The sequence below is a fragment of the Arachis hypogaea genome, chromosome 15 (genome assembly GCF_003086295.3).
Source record: "Arachis hypogaea cultivar Tifrunner chromosome 15, arahy.Tifrunner.gnm2.J5K5, whole genome shotgun sequence".
Taxonomy (NCBI): Eukaryota; Viridiplantae; Streptophyta; class Magnoliopsida; order Fabales; family Fabaceae; genus Arachis; species Arachis hypogaea.
Window position 1 is genome coordinate 60767074 of NC_092050.1, and position 13016 is coordinate 60780089.

The 13016-nt window shown below is 39.2% G+C and overlaps 1 non-coding gene across 1 annotated transcript; it reads right to left on the reverse strand.

The window, feature by feature from the left end:
* Nucleotides 1–12619: 12619 nt before the first annotated feature.
* Nucleotides 12620–12727, reverse strand: LOC112752739 (small nucleolar RNA R71). The gene has a single exon (XR_003177159.1). It is a non-coding gene; the product is annotated as a small nucleolar RNA R71 (small nucleolar RNA).
* Nucleotides 12728–13016: the final 289 nt, after the last annotated feature.

A 13016-nucleotide genomic window follows, 5' to 3' on the forward strand; every position in this document is an offset into this window, starting at 1 on the left:
GTCTGAAGTTACTATAGACCGGGCTATCATGATCCATAGCATCATGATTGGAGAGGAAGTAGAAGTTCATGAGGTTATATCCCAAGAACTCTATAAGGTGGCGGACAAGTCCTCTACTTTGGCAAGGTTAGCCTTCCCTCATCTCATTTGTCACCTTTGCAATTTAGCTGGAATTGACATAGAGGAAGACATCCTCATTGATGAGGACAAGCCCATCACTAAGAAAAGAATGGAGCAGACAAGAGATCCCACTCATGGACAAAAGCATGAGGAATTTCCTCATCATGAAATCCCTGAGATACCTCAAGGGATGCATTTTCCTTCACAAAACTATTGGGAGCAAATTAACACCTCCCTATGAGAATTAAGTTCCAATATGGGACAACTAAGGGTAGAACACCAAGAGCATTCCATCCTCCTTCATGAAATTAGAGAAGATCAAAGAACCATGAGAGAGGAGCAACAAAGGCAAGGAAGAGACATTGAGGAGCTCAAGCACTCCATAAGATCTTCAAGAGGAAGAACAAGCCGCCATCACTAAGGTGGACCCGTTCTTTAATTCCCTTGTTCTTTATTTTCTGTTTTTCGAATTTTTATGCTTTATGTTTATTTATTTGTGTGTCTTATTACATGATCACTAGTATCTAAGTGTCTATGCCTTAAAGCTATGAAAATGAATCCATCACCTTTCTTAAATGAAAAATGCTCTTAATTGAAAAAGAAAAAGAAGTACATGAATTTCGAATTTTAAAACAGTTTAATTATTTTGATGTGGTGGCAATAATTCTTGTCTTCTGAATGAATGCTTGAACAGTGCATATTTTTGAATTTGTTATTTATGAATGTTAAAATTGTTGGCCCTTGAAAGAATGATGGAAAAAGGAAAAATGTTATTTGATGATCTGAAAAATCATAAAATTGATTCTTGAAGCAAGAAAAAGCAGTGAAAAGCTTGCAGAAAAAATATATATATGCGAAAAAAAAGAGAGAAAAGAAAAAGAAAAAGCAAGCAAAAAAAGCCAATAGCCCATTAAACTAAAAGGCAAGGGTAAAATAAAAGGGATCCAAGGCTTTGAGCATTAGTGGATAGGAGGGCCCATAGGAATAAAATCCTGGCCTAAGCGGCTAAACCAAGCTGTCCCTAACCATGTGCTTGTGGCGTGAAGGTGTCAAGTGAAAACTTGAGACTGAGCGGTTAAAGTCGTGGTCCAAAAGCAAAAAGAGTGTGCTTAAGAGCTCTGGACACCTCTAATTGGGGACTCTAGCAAAGCTGAGTCACAATCTGAAAAGGTTCACCCAGTTATGTGTCTGTGGCATTTATGTATCCGGTGGTAATACTGGAAAACAAAATGCTTTGGGTCACGGCCAAGACTCATAAAGTAGCTGTGTTCAAGAATCAACATACTTAACTAGGAGAATTAATAACACTATCTGAATTCTGAGTTCTTATTGATTCCAATCATTCTGAAATTCAAAGGATAAAGCAAGATGCCAAAACTGTTCAGAAGCAAAAAGGTAAAAGCCCCGCTCATCTAATTAAGACTGATCTTCATAGATATTTTTGGAATTCATTGTATATTCTACTCTTTTTATCCTATTTGATTTTTAGTTGCTTAGGGACAAGCAACAATTTAAGTTTGGTGTTTTGATGAGCGGATAATTTATACGCTTTTTGGCATTGTTTTTAGTATGTTTTTAGTATATTTTAATTAGTTTTTATTATGTTTTTATTAGCTTTAAATAAAAGTCACATTTCTGGACTTTACTATGAGTTTGTGTGTTTTTTTGTGATTTCAGGTATTTTCTGGCTGAAATTGAGGGACCTGAGCAAAAATCTGATTCAGAGGCTGAAAAAGGACTGCAGATGCTGTTGGATTCTGACCTCCCTGCACTCGAAACCGGCGTTCAAAGTCAGCATAGAAATTCTGGCGTCAAAACGCCAGAACTGGCATAAAAGCTGGAGTTAAACGCCCAAACTGGCACAAAAGCTGGCGTTTAACTTCAAGAAAAGTCTCTACACATGAAAGCTTCAATGCTCAGCCCAAGCACACACCAAGTGGGCCCGGAAGAAGATTTCTGCATTAATTACTTATTTCTGTAACCCTAGGCTACAAGTTTTCTATAAATAGGACCTTTTTCTATTGTATTTAGATATAGAGGTTTATACTTTGATCATACTTTGATAGACCTTTTCACGTTTGGGGGCTGGCCTCACGGCCATGCCTGGACCTTTTGTTCTTATGTATTTTCAACGGTGGAGTTTCTACACACCATAGATTAAGGTGTGGAGCTCTGCTCTTCTTCATGAATTAATACAATTACTATTGTTCTTCTATTCAATTCACGCCTGCTTCTTCTCTTAGATATTCATTCGTTCTTCAACTTGATGAATATGATGATCCGTGACACTCATTATCATTCTCACCTATGAACATGTGCCTGACAACCACCTCTGTTCTACTAGCAATGGCTTGAATGCGTATCTCTTGGGTTTCTAATCTAAGATTGGAATCTTCGTGGTATAAGCTAGAATTATTGGCGGTCATTCTTGAGATCCGGAAAGTCTAAACCTTGTTTGTGGTATTCCGAGTAGGATCTGGGAAGGGATGACTGTGACGAGCTTCAAACTCACGATTGTTGGGCATGTGACAGACGTAAAAGGATCAATGGATCCTATTCCAACATGATCAAGAACCGACAGATGATTAGCCATGCGGTGACAGCGCATTTGGAACATTTTCACTAAGAGGACAGGAAGTAGCCATTGACAACGGTGATGCCCAACATAAAGCTTACCATGGAAGGGAGTATGAATGATTGGATGAAGGCAATAGGAAAGAAGAGGTTCAAGAGGAACAAAGCATCTTCATGCCCTTATCTGAAATTCCTACCAATGAATTACATAAGTATCTCTATCTTATTTTATGTTTTATTCATATTTTAATTATCAATCCTCCATAACCATTTGAATCCGCCTGATTGAGATTTACAAGATGACCATAGCTTGCTTCAAGCCGACAATCTCCGTGGGATCGACCTTTACTCACGTAAGGTATTACTTGGACGACCCAGTGCACTTCCTGGTTAGTTGTGCGGAATTGTGACAAAGTGTGATTCACGTTTAAGAGCTCCAAGTCTTTGGTGCCATTGTTGATGATCACAATTTTGTGCACCACAGCGTTAGCCACCCACTAACGCCAGTGATATCATAGCTTCAAGGAAGGTGTGGCGTTAGTGGCAATGTTAGTGCCACTAATGCCAGTGCTAACGTGACTAAGGGAGGCTTGGTGGCATTAGTGGTGGTGTTGGTGCCCACTAATGCTAGTGCTAACGCTAGCACCTGGCAGCCTGATCTTGTCTTCTTCAAATAAGAATAACTGACGAGAGGATTTTTACCAGTAAAGAGATTCATAGAAACAGTTGCATTGTAGATATAGTCTCTAAACCGACAAAAATCCCTTCGTACAAACGTTTTGGGTGTCACAAGTAACAAACCCCTTTAGAAATTGTTAACTGAGTATTCAAACCTCGGGTCGTCTTCTCAAGGAACTGCGAGGAAGTATGTTCTTATTATTGGCTATAGAGGTTGTAATCGGGGTTTAGAAGATGAGAAGCAAGTAATTTGAATGACAGGTAAAGTAAATGGCAATTAAAAATAAATAAATACTGTAAAGCAAACTTTTGGCAAGGTAAGAGAAGTTGGAGGTCCAACGTAGTTATCTCTCTCAACTATAATGAAAGTTGAATCTAAACTCCACTTGATCAACCTGTACCAGGGCAAGGAAAGTCAAGGGACTAATTAAATTGACCTTTGAATCCTATTTATTTCCTAAGAATCGTGCATTAAAGCAATGATGGACTGGGAGGAATCTCCTCTCTTGTGCTTGCCAGTAGCCTTGCCTTTTCCTTTCCTCTGTGAGGCAAACATCCTGAAAAACTGAAAACCAGGATATGGGTAAAATAGGAAAGCAAATAGGCAATTAAACAAAGGAAACTCAAAGCGGCAAAGGAAAAATAGAATAAGGAAGATGAGTAAATGAAATGTGATTGAATTTATGTTAAATGGAAAAATAATCAATATGCCATGGTTAGAAAGTTAGAGGAAAGTGAAAATAAACAGAAAAGAGATCAAAAGGGTTAGTATGGTTAGAATTTGAAAAAGAAATTAGTAAATAAAATTAGAGAGTTAGTAAAGTGCGGGTTAAAGTAAGTGGCATAGAAAAATTCCATATAACAAGGATTCACAGGTAAGAATAGAAGTACTCATAATCGAACAAGGAAAACAAGGTGATGCTGATTCGAATAGAAATAAAGAAAGCAAAAATTGGAATCAGTGAATCACAAATGCAGTTTATGAACCAGGAAATCAAAGAGGAGAAGAATGTCTGCCATAGCATTCATGAAATGGTTTGGGTAAAGCAGAGTAAAACATAGTTCAGAAATGCCAAACCAAAACATGAATGAAAACAATTTTTTAAAAAATTTGGGCAGCATTCCGGCTAAAATTGGATTATCCCAAAAAATAAATAGCAATCATAGCAGTGCATATGGATTAAAAACTAGCTGCAGTTACCAGTAATGAATAGAAACAGGAAAATTTTGAGTAACAAGCAGCAAGTGCAAGAAATCATAGCATTTGAACGAGGTCACAGGAACAGCAAAATTGCAGTTATGATAAAACAAAAATAGGAACAGTGCAAGTAACAGACCTAGATCCACTAACCAGAGCCTAAGCTACCTAACAACCTAAAAATCCACTACAGCAGGCATATCTATCTATCCTAATGATGAACAGAAACGGAAACAATTATAGAAAAACGACGAACGGATAAAGGGGTTGCGTTTTGCGGAACCTGGTAGGCGGGAGGGGTGGAACAGGGAAGAAGGTGGTTGCGGCGGCGTCCGGCGCGGTGGCGGGGCACGGTGTTGCGGTGGCGGCTGAGGGGATTTGTGGCGGAGGGAGGAATTAGGGTTAGTGATAGAAGAAGGGGGGGTTTGCGGGTGGGTGGCGGAGGAAGGGGGAGAAAGCGCGGCTGGGTAGTGCTGGCTGGTGGTTGGAGAGAGAGGGAGCAGAGAGGGAGAAGAGGGTTGGGGGTGAGGGGGGCTAGCGACTGATAGGGTTCGCGGGCTGGGGGGTTATATTTTCGAATCCATGCGGCCGCGTGGGGCACGCGGTCGCGTGGTTGGGGTGAAAATGAGAGTGACGCGATCGCGTGGGGCGCGCGATCGCATGAGAAGGGGGAAGGAAGGGTGACGCGATCGCGTGGGTCGCGCGATCGCGTCGCTGGAATTCGTGCTAAATGCACGGTTCCAGCGCCGTTTTAGCGCAACTCTCTGTCTCCTTTTGGGGTGATGTGCAATCCATGCGACGCGATCGCGTCGCTCACGCGGTCGCGTGGGATTGGTATTGTGCAAGTGATGCGATCGCATGGGGCATGCGATCGCGTGGGCCAATTTGTGTGAAACGCACAGGGGCCGCACGATTCCAGCCTAACTTTCTGTTCGTTGGATCCTTACGCCGATATATATATCACGCAGCCGCGTGGGTCACGCGGTCGCGTGGGTGGTGTTTTTCGCGATATGACGTGATCGCATGGGGCATGCGGTCGCGTCGTGCACCCCTTTTTTTTTATATATGCATGATAAATGCAGAATGCAATGATTAACATGAATGCTATGCATGATTCCAGGTTTAATAAATTAAAATGAAAAAGGAAAAATAAAAGCAATTAAAAAAAATAAATTGAAAGAGAAGCGACCATACCATGGTGGGTTGTCTCCCACCTAGCACTTTTAGTTAAAGTCCTTAAGTTGGACATTGGAGGAGTATCCTGTTATGGTGGCTTATGTTTAAATTCGTCCAGAAAACTCCACCAGTGCTTGGAATGCCAATAGCCTTCGGGGTCCCAAACTAGGCACGCAAAGCTTTCGAACAGCTTTAAATATATTGTTAGGCTCCTGGGATGACAAATGTCAGAATAAACTCCAGGATTCCAAGCCTTGCTTTTAAATCCGCCTCCGTCTTGGTCTACATGTCTCCATTCGGGTGGGTTAAAAAGTAGAATCTCACCTTGGTGACCAAACGTTTTCCGTGATCCATGTGATTGAGCATGATACCAATCCGTGTACTTCGAAGTGAAGCGTGGAACCTTATTGAACCTTGTGCACCAGCTCTGAGTACGAGCCATTTCCCTCTTACTCTTAAAGCCGCAGAGAGCTCTAAGCTGGCCATCTGTTTCAAGCAAACCATATTCAAGTGAATAAGTAAAGTTATAAGTTAAGGATTGTACCCACTTGAAGCTTGTATTAGGTGGTAATGGCCTTGGGATAGGTGTTTTTGGTGGTTCTACAAGTTCCATTTCCTTGTGCTCTTCTGTAAATTCCTCCACTTCTTTGCAAAGATCTTCAATTGTATCTGTGTCCTGGTCAAAGTCTTCTGTGTATTCCTCATCACTTGAGTCATAGATTGGAGGTTGAGAGAAATCTACCTCTGCATCATCTTCATATTCACTTGGGGAAGATTCTTCGATCTCAGAGAATTCACTTGCGGATGCAAGTTCATCACTAAGAGAACTAGACTTGTGACTATCATCATCAAGGGAATTTATTTCTTGGATTATTCCGTCTGATTCTTCATAAAGGATTTGCCTTGGAGAAATATCCTCCTTAGCATCAACTGTAGCATCCTGGACGGAGTTTTCCTCAATTCTGGATTCCCATGGAGGTTCAGCAACTCCTAGATCTTCAACCAACTCTTCTTCTTGAACAAAGACAGCTTCTTCTAATTGTTCCAGTACAAATTCATGCTCTGTCTTGTCCACTGGAGTTTCTGGCACTTCCTTCATGCTACGCTCTTCATTGGGCTGTCCACATGGAGCTGTGGTTGATCCTTGTATATTTGAGCGCCTAGAAGCCCATTGAATCATCGCTTGCTCCAGTTGTTTAATGGTTGTTTGAAATTTAATTACTATTTCTCTTAGGCGATCCTCTGCTTCTTGGGTTGCTGGACTTGGACATGCTACAAAGGAAAGTGGTGGTGATTGGGGGCGATTGGATTGGTATTGGGGTAAGGATGGATCATATGGTGGCGAATGGTGAAGAGAAGCTTGTGAGTGTGGTGGTTCAAGGTTATGTTGAAAGGGTGGTTTATATGTACGGGGTGGGGCTTGTTGGTAGTTACAAGGTTGTCCACCATGTCTTTCAGCTGGGTATGCATTGTGGAATGGTCTTTGTCTAGGATATCTAGGAGGGTGTTGCTGCCAAAAGGGTTGATTAGATCCTCTTGGTTCTATCCATCCTTGATTGGTCTGACCTTGATGCACATTCCTACTGTAACTTCTATTTCCCTTAACAACATTAGAACCAAACTCAAAGCGAGAGGGGTGAGAGTTCATAGCAGCAAATAAAGATAAAAAGGAAAAACAAAAATAAATAAACAAGCAAAAGAAAAATATTTACAATAACCAATAATAAGGCACACGTTAGCAGTTCCCCGGCAACGGCGCCATTTTGACGAGAGGATTTTTACCAGTAAAGAGATTCATAGAAACAGTTGCGTTGTAGATATAGTCTCTAAACCAACAAAAATTCCTTCATACAAACGTTTTAGGTGTCACAAGTAACAAACCCCTTTAGAAATTGTTAACCGAGTATTCAAACCTCGGGTCGTCTTCTCAAGGAACTGCGAGGAAGTATGTTCTTATTATTGGCTATAGAGGTTGTAATCGGGATTTAGAAGATGAGAAGCAAGTAATTTGAATGACAGGTAAAGTAAATGGAAATTAAAAATAAATAAATAATGTAAAGCAAACTTTTGGCAAGGTAAGAGAAGTTAGAGGTCCAACGTAGTTATCTCTCTCAACTATAATGAAATTTGAATCTAAACTCCACTTGATCAACCTGTACCAGGGCAAGGAAAGTCAAGGGACTAATTAAATTGACCTTTGAATCCTATTTATTTCCTAAGAAAAGGTTGGGATTACTTAAGTTCAGCTCAATTAGCAAGATAACGATTATCAATTATGTTGAGTTTAATAATTGTTGAGTTACTAAATTCTTAACCAGAACCAAAAGGGGAAAAAGTAAAATTGCTGGAATAATAAAAATGTCCTTAGATAGGAAGCAATGGTAACTTAAATCAAAGAGAACAATCATAAACTGAAAATACCTCAATTATCATTAAGTCAAATAATAGTCTGTAACATAGAAGAATTCTTAAATCAAATTATAATAATCAATTCAAATGTTGGAATAAATAAATAAAAGTAAAACTAAAATAAAAGAACATTAAACCTGGGATCCAGAGTTACTCTTAAAACAAGAAGAAATCATAAATCCTAAAAGAGAGAGAGAAGATCTCCCTCTCAACTAAATCTAAATCATTGAAAGGTAAAATATGCGAGCTCCCCTTGAATGGGTGCATTTCCACACTTTATAACCTTTGGTCTATGCTGTCTGTACTTGGATCTGGGCCAAAAAAAGCTTCAGAATTCGCTGGGGGCGTATTCTGTAAATTCTGATGTGTGGCCTCTGTCACGCGTCCGCGTGGGTCACGCGGTCGCGTCATTTGGAGCTTTTCCTTGCCACGCGGTCGCGTCAGTCATGCGACCGCGTCATATGCGTTCTGCTTAAGGCGCGCGGTCGCGTCAGTCATGCGGCCGCGTCGCTGCTGATTCGTGCTTGGCACGCGATTGCGTCGTCCATGCGATCGCGTGGATACCAGTTTCCTTAAAGCTCCGTTTTGCTTTCTCCTTCCATTTTAGTATGTTTCCTTTTCCATCCTTTAAGTTATTCTGCCTTAGAAAATCTGAAACTACTCAACACACTAATCACGACATCGAATGGAAATAAAGGTAATTAAATTAATTAATTTTTAAGCTTAGGAAACATGTTTTTCACAATATGACATAATAAGGAAGGGAAAGTGAAACCATACAATTAATGTGAATAAGTAGGTGAAGGATTGTATAAATCACTCAAATTAAGCACAAAAGAACTAATGAGTAAATACCTGGGTATAAATACATTGGAGCACCCAGGTATAACTCATACTCTGATTCTACACAAAAAACCTGCTTAAAGCCCATGCTAACTTAAGCATCGGAGTTTCTTTTATGTACCACCACCCTCCGGTGATCAAGGATCAGCAGCACCACCGAAGTCAACAAGTCGGACATGGCAGCTCCGGCCATTGATGAGCGGATAATCTATACGCTTTTTGGCATTGTTTTTAGTATGTTTTTAGTATATTTTAATTAGTTTTTATTATATTTTTATTAGTTTTTAATTAAAAATCACTCTTCTAGACTTTACTATGAGTTTGTGTATTTTTCTGTGATTTCAGGTATTTTCTGGCTGAAATTGAGGGACCTGAGCAAAAATCTGATTCAGAGGCTGAAAAAGGACTGCAGATGCTGTTGGATTCAGACCTCCCTGCACTCGAAGTGATTTTCTGGAGCTACAGAAGCCCAATTGGTGCGCTCTTAAGTGCGTTGGAAAGTAGACATCTTGAGCTTTCCAGCAATATATAATAGTCTATACTTTGCCCGAGATTTGATGGCCCAAACAGGTGTTCCAAGTCAGCTCAAGAATTCTGACGTTTAACGCCGGAACTGGCACAAAAGCTGGAGTTAAACGCCCAAACTGGCACAAAAGCTGGCCTTTAACTCCAAGAAAAGTCTCTACACATGGAAGCTTCAACGCTCAGCCCAAGCACACATCAAGTGGGCCCGGAAGAAGATTTCTGCATTAATTACTGATTTCTGTAAACCCTAGGCTACTAGTTCTCTATAAATAGGACCTTATACTATTGTATTTGGGAATCTTTGGATGTTTAGTGCCTAGACCTTGGAGGCTGGCCATTCGGCCATGTTTACACCATTATCACTTTTGTATTTTCAATGGTGGAGTTTCTACACACCATAGATTAAGGTGTGGAGTTCTGCTGTTCTTCATGAATTAATGCAGAGTACTATTGTTTTTCTATTCAACTCAAGTCTATTTCTTCTCCAAGATATTCATTCGCACCCAAGAACATGATGAATGTGATGATTATGTGACACTCATCACCATTCTCACCTATGAACGCGTGACTGACAACCACTTCTGTTCTACATGCAAACAAGCTTAAATGTGTATCTCTTGGGTTTCTAATCTAAGATTGGAACCTTCGTGGTATAGGCTAGAATTATTGGCGACCATTCCTGAGATCTGGAACGTCTAAACCTTATCTGTGGTATTTCGAGTAAAATTTGGGAAGGGATGATTTTGACGAGCTTCAAACTCGCGATTGTTGGGCGTGTGACAGACGCAAAAGGATCAATGGATCCTATTCCAACATGATCAAGAACCGACAGATGATTAGCCGTGCGGTGACAGCGTGCGTAGAACATTTTCACTGAGAGGACGAGAAGTAGCCATTGACAACGGTGATGCCCAACATAAAGCTTGCCATGGAAAGGAGTATGAATGATTGGAAGAAGGCAATAGGAAAGCAGAGGTTCAGGAGGAACAAAGCATCTTCATACGCTTATCTGAAATTCCAACCAAAGAATTACATAAGTATCTCTATCTTTATTTTATGTTTTATTCATCTTTTAATTATCAATTCTCCATCACCATATGAATTCGCCTGACTGAGATTTACAAGATGACCATAGCTTGCTTCAAGCTGACAGTCTCTGTGGGATCGACCCTTACTCACGTAAGGTATTACTTGGACGACTCAGTGCACTTGCTGGTTAGTGGTGTGGAATTGTGACAAAGTGTGATTCACGTTTAAGAGCTCCAAGTCCTTTGGCGCCATTGTTGATGATCACAATTTCGTGCACCAAGTTTTTGGCGTCGTTGCTGGGGATTGTTCGAGTTTGGACAACTGACGGTTCATCTTGTTGCTTAGATTAGGTACTTTTCTTTTTATTTTTCAGAAATTTTTAAGAATGAATTCTAGAGTATCAAGGTGATGTTCTTATCATCACAAAAGCTGATTGATTCTCATCAATTTAGCTGCTGAATGTAATGTCCTGCTGAAGCTTGGCTAGCCATATCTAATCTTTTTAGACTGAAGCTTTAGACTAACATTGCATGATTCCTGGAATTCTTATTAAAAGTTTTGAATCTCTTTATTCTCCTTTCCATATAATTTTCAAAAAATCACAAAAAAAATTTATAAAATCATAAAATCAAAAAATATTTTTATGTCTCTTGTTTGAGTCTAGTGTCTAATTTTTAAGTTTGGTGTCTTGCATGCATTGTTTATTTGATCTTAGTTGCATTTTTTTATTGTTTCTCATCATTAAAAATTCAAAAATATTTTCAAAATTGTGTCTTTTCAAGTCAATAATATAGAGATTTGAGGATTCAGAACATTCATCAGAGGAATTAAACAGAAAAAGCTGGGCGTTCAAAACGCCCAGTGAAGAAGAAAAACTGGCGTTTAAACGCCAGCCAAGGTACCTAGCTAAACGTTTAACGCCCAAAAAGATAGCATTTTGGGCGTTAAACGCCAGAATGGATGCCATTCTGGGCGTTTAACGCCAGGATGACACTAGAGGGAAGATTTTGTTTTTAATCCAAATTTTTTCAAATCTTCATAATTTTTTAAAATCAAATCTTTTTCAAATCATATCTTTTCAATCATATCTCTTCAAAATCAATTTCTTTCCATTTTTTAATTATTTTTTACTATTTTCAAAAATCCTTGCTATAATTAGTAATTTAATTCAAAATTTTAAAGTTGTTACTTGCCTATTAAGGAAGGATCAAATTTTAAATTCTAGAATCATATCTTCTAATTTCTTGTTAGTCAAGTAATCAACTTTAATTTTAAAACCTTCTTTTTAAAAATTGATTTTCAATCATATCTTCTCAATCATATCTTTTCAATCACATCTTTTTCAAAAATTAATTTTCAATCATATCTTTTTGATTTCTAATTTCAAAATCTTTTTCAAAAATCACTTAATTTCTTTCCCAATTTTAATTTTCGAAAATCATCAATCAAATTTTCAAAATTTCTTTTAATTATTTCAAAATCTTTTACTTTATTTTCAAAAATTCTTCCCCTCTTCTCACATCCTTCTATTTAAGGGACTAACACTCCTCCTCAAGGTGGAATTCGAAATCTATCCCTCTTAATAAATTCAAATTCTCTTCTATCTACCTCCTCCTTCTATTCTTCTTTTCCTCTAACACCTCAAGGAATCTCTATACTGTGACATAGAGGATTCCCTACAACAATGCCAACAATACAAGGAAGGTGCTTGGTGACTTTTCTGCATCTACTCCCGACTTCTATCGGAGAAGCATCTCAATCCCTGCCATTGGAGCAAACAACTTTGAGCTTAAGCCTCAATTAGTTTCTCTGATGCAACAGAATTGTAAGTTTCATGGACTTCCATTGGAAGATCCTCATCAGTTCTTAGCTGAATTCTTGCAAATCTGTGATGCTGTCAAGACCAATGGGGTTGATCCCGAGGTCTACAAGCTTATGCTTTTTCCCTTTGCTATAAGAGACAGAGCTAGAACATGGTTGGATTCATAACCTAAAGAAAGCCTGAACTCTTGGGAAAAGCTAGTCAATGCCTTCTTGGCAAAGTTCTTTCAACCTCAAAAATTGAGCAAGCTTAGAGTGGAAGTCCAAACCTTTAGACAGAAGGAAGGTGAATCCCTCTATGAAGCCTGGGAAAGATACAAGCAATTAATCAGAAGGTGTCCTTCTGACATGCTTTCAGAATGGAGCATCATAGGTATCTTCTATGATGGTGTGTCTGAACTGTCCAAGATGTCATTAGACAGCTCTGCTGGACGATCTCTTCATCTGAAGAAGACGCCTGCAGAAGCTTAGGAACTCATTGAAATAGTTGCAAATAACCAATTCATGTACACCTCTGAAAGGAATCCTGTGAATAATGGGACAAGTCAGAAGAAAGGAGTTCTTGAGATTGATACTCTGAATGCCATATTGGCTCAGAATAAAATATTGACCCAACAAGTCAATATGATTTCTCAGAGTCTGT